This window comes from Lampetra fluviatilis, unplaced genomic scaffold, assembly GCF_964198595.1.
Source record: "Lampetra fluviatilis unplaced genomic scaffold, kcLamFluv1.1 SCAFFOLD_301, whole genome shotgun sequence".
NCBI lineage: Eukaryota > Metazoa > Chordata > Hyperoartia > Petromyzontiformes > Petromyzontidae > Lampetra > Lampetra fluviatilis.
The window spans coordinates 24,545-33,137 of NW_027620516.1; positions in this window are offsets into that span (position 1 = coordinate 24,545).

Consider the following 8,593-nt stretch of genomic DNA (forward strand, 5'->3'; position numbering starts at 1 on the left):
GCTACTCACACAGACACCTACACACTCACTCACCCACTCACCCACTCACCCACTCACCCAGTCACTCACTCACTCAGTCACCCAGCTACTCACTCACTCACACACTCACCCAGACACTCACCCAGCTACTCACACAGACACCTACACACTCACTCACCCACTCACCCACTCACCCACTCACCCAGTCACTCACTCACTCAGTCACCCAGCTACTCACTCACTCACACACTCACCCAGACACTCACCCAGCTACTTACACAGACACCTACACACTCACTCACCCACTCACCCACTCACCCAGCTACTCACTCACTCACACACTCGGCTACTCACTCACTCAGACACTCGGCTACTCACTCACTCAGACACTCGGCTACTCACTCACTCAGACACTCGGCTACTCACTCACTCAGACACTCGGCTACTCACTCACCCACTCACCCAGCTACTCACTCACTCAGACACTCGGCTACTCACTCACTCACACACTCGGCTACTCACTCACTCAGACACTCGGCTACTCACTCACTCACACACTCACCCACTCACTCAGACACTCGGCTACTCACTCACCCAGACACTCACACAGACACTCACCCAGTCACTCACTCACCCACTCACTCACTCAGACACTCACCCACTCACTCACCCAGACACTCACACAGACACTCACCCACTCACCCAGCTACTCACTCACTCACACACTCACTCACCCACTCACCCACTCACCCAGCTACTCACCCACTCACACACTCGGCTACTCACTCACTCACACACTCGGCTACTCACTCACTCAGTCACCCAGCTACTCACTCACTCACACACTCACCCAGACACTCACCCAGCTACTCACACAGACACCTACACACTCACTCACCCACTCACCCACTCACCCACTCACCCAGTCACTCACTAACTCAGTCACCCAGCTACTCACTCACTCACACACTCACCCAGACACTCACCCAGCTACTCACACAGACACCTACACACTCACTCACCCACTCACCCACTCACCCACTCACCCAGTCACTCACTCACTCAGTCACCCAGCTACTCACTCACTCACACACTCACCCAGACACTCACCCAGCTACTCACACAGACACCTACACACTCACTCACCCACTCACCCACTCACCCACTCACCCAGTCACTCACTAACTCAGTCACCCAGCTACTCACTCACTCACACACTCACCCACTCACCCACTCACCCACTCACCCACTCACCCAGCTACTCACTCACTCACACACTCGGCTACTCACTCACTCAGACACTCGGCTACTCACTCACTCACACACCCAGCTACTCACTCACTCACACACCCGGCTACTCACTCACTCACACACCCAGCTACTCACTCACTCACTCAGCTACTCACTCACTCACACACCCAGCTACTCACTCACTCACTCAGCTACTCACTCACTCACACACCCAGCTACTCACTCACTCACTCAGCTACTCACTCACTCAGACACTCGGCTACTCACTCACTCACACACCCAGCTACTCACCCACTCACTCACCCAGCTACTCACTCACTCAGACACTCGGCTACTCACTCACTCACACACCCAGCTACTCACTCACTCAGACACTCGGCTACTCACTCACTCAGTCACTCGGCTACTCACCCACTCACACACTCGGCTACTCACTCACTCAGACACTCACTCAGACACTCACCCAGTCACTCACTCAGACACCCGGCTACTCACTCACTCAGACACCCGGCTACTCACTCACTCAGACACTCGGCTACTCACTCACTCACACACTCGGCTACTCACTCACACACTCAGACACTCGGCTACTCACTCACTCAGTCACTCAGCTACTCACTCACTCAGTCACTCAGCTACTCACTCACTCACACACTCGGCTACTCACTCACTCAGACACTCACTCAGACACTCACCCAGTCACTCACTCAGACACTCGGCTACTCACTCACTCACACACTCGGCTACTCACTCACACACTCAGACACTCGGCTACTCACTCACTCACACACCCGGCTACTCACTCACTCAGACACTCGGCTACTCACTCACACACTCAGACACCCGGCTACTCACTCACTCAGACACCCGGCTACTCACTCACTCAGACACTCGGCTACTCACTCACTCACACACTCGGCTACTCACTCACTCACTCAGACACTCGGCTACTCACTCACTCAGACACTCGGCTACTCACTCACTCACTCACACACCCGGCTACTCACTCACTCACACACTCGGCTACTCACTCACTCAGACACTCGGCTACTCACTCACACACTCAGACACCCGGCTACTCACTCACTCAGACACCCGGCTACTCACTCACTCAGACACTCGGCTACTCACTCACTCACACACTCGGCTACTCACTCACTCACTCAGACACTCGGCTACTCACTCACTCAGACACTCGGCTACTCACTCACTCACTCACACACTCGGCTACTCACTCACTCACACACCCGGCTACTCACTCACTCAGACACTCGGCTACTCACTCACTCACACACCCGGCTACTCACTCACTCAGACACTCGGCTACTCACTCACTCAGACACTCGGCTACTCACTCACTCAGACACTCGGCTACTCACTCACTCAGACACTCGGCTACTCACTCCCTCACACACTCGGCTACTCACTCACTCAGACACTCGGCTACTCACTCACTCACTCACCCGGCTACTCACTCACTCAGACACTCGGCTACTCACTCACTCAGACACTCGGCTACTCACTCCCTCACACACTCGGCTACTCACTCACTCAGACACTCGGCTACTCACTCACTCACTCACCCGGCTACTCACTCACTCAGACACTCGGCTACTCACTCACTCAGACACTCGGCTACTCACTCACTCACTCACTCGGCTACTCACTCACTCACACACTCGGCTACTCACTCACTCAGACACCCGGCTACTCACTCACTCACACACCCGGCTACTCACTCACTCACTCACTCGGCTACTCACTCACTCAGACACTCGGCTACTCACTCACTCACACACCCGGCTACTCACTCACTCAGACACCCAGCTACTCACTCACTCACTCACCCGGCTACTCACTCACTCAGACACTCGGCTACTCACTCACTCAGACACTCGGCTACTCACTCACTCACTCACTCGGCTACTCACTCACTCACACACTCGGCTACTCACTCACTCAGACACCCGGCTACTCACTCACTCACACACCCGGCTACTCACTCACTCACTCACTCGGCTACTCACTCACTCAGACACTCGGCTACTCACTCACTCACACACTCGGCTACTCACTCACTCAGACACTCGGCTACTCACTCACTCACTCACCCGGCTACTCACTCACTCAGACACTCGGCTACTCACTCACTCAGACACTCGGCTACTCACTCACTCACACACTCGGCTACTCACTCACTCACACACTCGGCTACTCACTCACTCAGACACTCGGCTACTCACTCACTCACTCACCCGGCTACTCACTCACTCAGACACTCGGCTACTCACTCACTCAGACACTCGGCTACTCACTCACTCACTCACCCGGCTACTCACTCACTCAGACACTCGGCTACTCACTCACTCAGACACTCGGCTACTCACTCACTCAGACACTCGGCTACTCACTCACTCAGACACTCGGCTACTCACTCACTCACTCACCCGGCTACTCACTCACTCAGACACTCGGCTACTCACTCACTCACACACCCGGCTACTCACTCACTCACACACCCAGCTACTCACTCACTCACCCAGCTACTCACTCACTCACACACCCGGCTACTCACTCACTCACACACCCAGCTACTCACTCACTCACACACCCAGCTACTCACTCACTCACCCAGCTACTCACTCACTCACACACCCAGCTACTCACTCACTCACCCAGCTACTCACTCACTCAGACACTCGGCTACTCACTCACTCACCCAGCTACTCACTCACTCAGACACTCGGCTACTCACTCACTCAGACACTCGGCTACTCACTCACTCAGACACTCGGCTACTCACTCACTCAGACACTCGGCTACTCACTCACTCACTCACTCGGCTACTCACTCACTCAGACACTCGGCTACTCACTCACTCAGACACTCGGCTACTCACTCACCCACTCACTCGGCTACTCACTCACTCAGACACTCGGCTACTCACTCACTCACTCACTCGGCTACTCACTCACTCAGACACTCGGCTACTCACTCACTCAGACACTCGGCTACTCACTCACCCACTCACTCGGCTACTCACTCACTCAGACACTCGGCTACTCACTCACTCAGACACTCGGCTACTCACTCACCCACTCACTCGGCTACTCACTCACTCACACACTCGGCTACTCACTCACTCAGACACTCGGCTACTCACTCACTCACACACCCGGCTACTCACTCACTCAGACACTCGGCTACTCACTCACTCAGACACCCAGCTACTCACTCACTCACTCAGACACTCGGCTACTCACTCACTCAGACACTCGGCTACTCACTCACTCACACACTCACTCACCCACTCACTCACTCACTCGGCTACTCACTCACTCACACACTCAGCTACTCACTCACTCAGACACTCGGCTACTCACTCACTCAGACACTCGGCTACTCACTCACTCACTCGGCTACTCACTCACTCAGACACCCAGCTACTCACTCACTCACTCAGACACTCGGCTACTCACTCACTCAGACACTCGGCTACTCACTCACTCAGACACCCAGCTACTCACTCACTCACTCACTCAGACACTCGGCTACTCACTCACTCAGACACCCAGCTACTCACTCACTCACTCACTCGGCTACTCACTCACTCAGTCACCCAGCTACTCACTCACTCAGTCACCCAGCTACTCACTCACTCACACACTCGGCTACTCACTCACTCAGTCACCCAGCTACTCACTCACTCAGTCACCCAGCTACTCACTCACTCAGTCACCCAGCTACTCACTCACTCACACACCCGGCTACTCACTCACTCACACACTCACCCAGACACTCACCCAGCTACTCACACAGACACCTACACACTCACTCACCCACTCACCCACTCACCCACTCACCCAGTCACTCACTCACTCAGTCACCCAGCTACTCACTCACTCACACACTCACCCAGACACTCACCCAGCTACTCACACAGACACCTACACACCCACTCACCCACTCACCCAGTCACTCACTCACTCACTCACTCGGCTACTCACTCACTCACACACTCGGCTACTCACTCACTCAGACACTCGGCTACTCACTCACTCAGACACTCGGCTACTCACTCACTCAGACACTCGGCTACTCACTCACTCACTCAGACACTCACTCAGACACTCGGCTACTCACCCACTCACACACTCGGCTACTCACTCACTCAGACACTCACCCAGCTACTCACTCACTCACACACTCGGCTACTCACTCCCTCACACACTCGGCTACTCACTCACTCAGACACTCGGCTACTCACTCACTCACTCAGACACTCACTCAGACACTCACCCAGTCACTCACTCACACACTCGGCTACTCACTCACTCAGACACTCGGCTACTCACTCACTCAGACACTCACCCAGTCACTCACTCAGACACTCGGCTACTCACTCACTCAGACACTCGGCTACTCACTCACTCAGACACTCGGCTACTCACTCACTCAGACACTCGGCTACTCACTCACTCAGACACTCGGCTACTCACTCACTCACACACGCTCACTGACGCCCCAGTGCTGCTGCTGCTGCTGCTGGTGGTGGTGGTGGTCATCGCCAGCTGGAACAGCGCTAGCGCCAGGCTGGAGACAGGGGGGGGACACTCACCCAGTCACTCACTCAGACACTCACTCAGACACTCACACAGACACTCACCCAGTCACTCACTCACTCAGACACTCACACAGACACTCACCCAGTCACTCACTCAGTCACTCACTCAGTCACTCACTCACACACTCGGCTACTCACTCACTCACACACTCGGCTACTCACTCACTCAGTCACCCAGCTACTCATTCACTCACACACTCACCCAGACACTCACCCAGCTACTCACACAGACACCTACACACTCACTCACCCACTCACCCACTCACCCACTCACCCAGTCACTCACTCACTCACTCAGTCACCCAGCTACTCATTCACTCACACACTCACCCAGACACTCACCCAGCTACTCACACAGACACCTACACACTCACTCACCCACTCACCCACTCACCCACTCACCCAGTCACTCACTCACTCACTCAGTCACCCAGCTACTCATTCACTCACACACTCACCCAGACACTCACCCAGCTACTCACACAGACACCTACACACTCACTCACCCACTCACCCACTCACCCACTCACCCACTCACCCAGTCACTCACTCACTCAGTCACCCAGCTACTCACTCACTCACACACTCACCCACTCACCCAGTCACTCACTAACTCAGTCACCCAGCTACTCACTCACTCACACACGCTCACTGACGCCCCAGTGCTGCTGCTGCTGCTGGTGGTGGTGGTGGTCATCGCCAGCTGGAACAGCGCTAGCGCCAGGCTGGAGACAGGGGGGGGACACTCACCCAGTCACTCACTCAGACACTCACCCACTCACTCACACAGACACTCACACAGACACTCACCCAGTCACTCACTCACTCAGACACTCACACAGACACTCACCCAGACACTCACCCAGACACTCACCCAGACACTCACCCAGACACTCACTCAGACACTCACCCACTCACTCACACAGACACTCACACAGACACTCACCCAGTCACTCACTCACTCAGACACTCACACAGACACTCACCCAGCTACTCACACAGACACCTACACACTCACTCACCCACTCACCCACTCACCCACTCACCCAGTCACTCACTCACTCACTCAGTCACCCAGCTACTCACTCACTCACACACTCACCCAGACACTCACCCAGCTACTCACACAGACACCTACACACCCACTCACCCACTCACCCACTCACCCAGCTACTCACTCACTCACACACCCGGCTACTCACTCACTCACACACTCACCCAGACACTCACCCAGACACTCACCCAGACACTCACTCAGTCACTCACTCACTCAGACACTCACCCACTCACTCACCCAGACACTCACACAGACACTCACCCAGTCACTCACTCACTCAGACACTCACACAGACACTCACCCAGACACTCACCCAGACACTCACCCAGACACTCACCCAGACACTCACCCAGACACTCACCCACTCACTCACCCAGACACTCACACAGACACTCACCCAGACACTCACCCACTCACTCACCCAGACACTCACACAGACACTCACCCAGTCACTCACACAGACACTCACTCAGTCACTCACACAGACACTCACTCAGACACTCACACAGACACTCACCCAGACACTCACTCAGTCACTCACTCACTCAGACACTCACCCAGACACTCACCCAGACACTCACCCAGACACTCACCCAGACACTCACCCAGACACTCACTCAGTCACTCACTCACTCAGACACTCACCCACTCACTCACCCAGACACTCACCCAGACACTCACCCAGACACTCACTCACTCAGACACTCACTCAGACACTCACCCAGTCACTCACTCAGACACTCGGCTACTCACTCACTCACACACTCGGCTACTCACTCACTCACACACTCACCCAGACACTCACCCAGCTACTCACACAAACACCTACACACTCACTCACCCACTCACCCACTCACCCACTCACTCACTAACTCAGTCACCCAGCTACTCACTCACTCACACACTCACCCAGACACTCACCCAGCTACTCCCACAGACACCTACACACCCACTCACCCACTCACCCACTCACCCACTCACCCAGTCACTCACTCACTCAGTCACCCAGCTACTCACTCACTCACACACTCACCCAGACACTCACCCAGCTACTCACACAGACACCTACACACTCACTCACCCACTCACCCACTCACCCACTCACCCAGTCACTCACTCACTCAGTCACCCAGCTACTCACTCACTCACACACTCACCCAGACACTCACCCAGCTACTCACTCACTCACACACGCTCACTGACGCCCCAGTGCTGCTGCTGCTGCTGGTGGTGGTGGTGGTCATCGCCAGCTGGAACAGCGCTAGCGCCAGGCTGGAGACAGGGGGGGGACACTCACCCAGTCACTCACTCAGACACTCACTCAGACACTCACACAGACACTCACCCAGTCACTCACTCACTCAGACACTCACACAGACACTCACCCAGTCACTCACTCAGTCACTCACTCAGTCACTCACTCAGTCACTCACTCACTCAGACACTCACTCAGACACTCACACAGACACTCACTCAGTCACTCACTCACTCAGACACTCACACAGACACTCACTCAGACACTCACCCAGACACTCACCCAGTCACTCACTCACTCAGACACTCACCCACTCACTCACCCAGACACTCACACAGACACTCACCCAGTCACTCACTCACTCAGACACTCACACAGACACTCACCCAGACACTCACCCAGACACTCACCCAGACACTCACTCAGT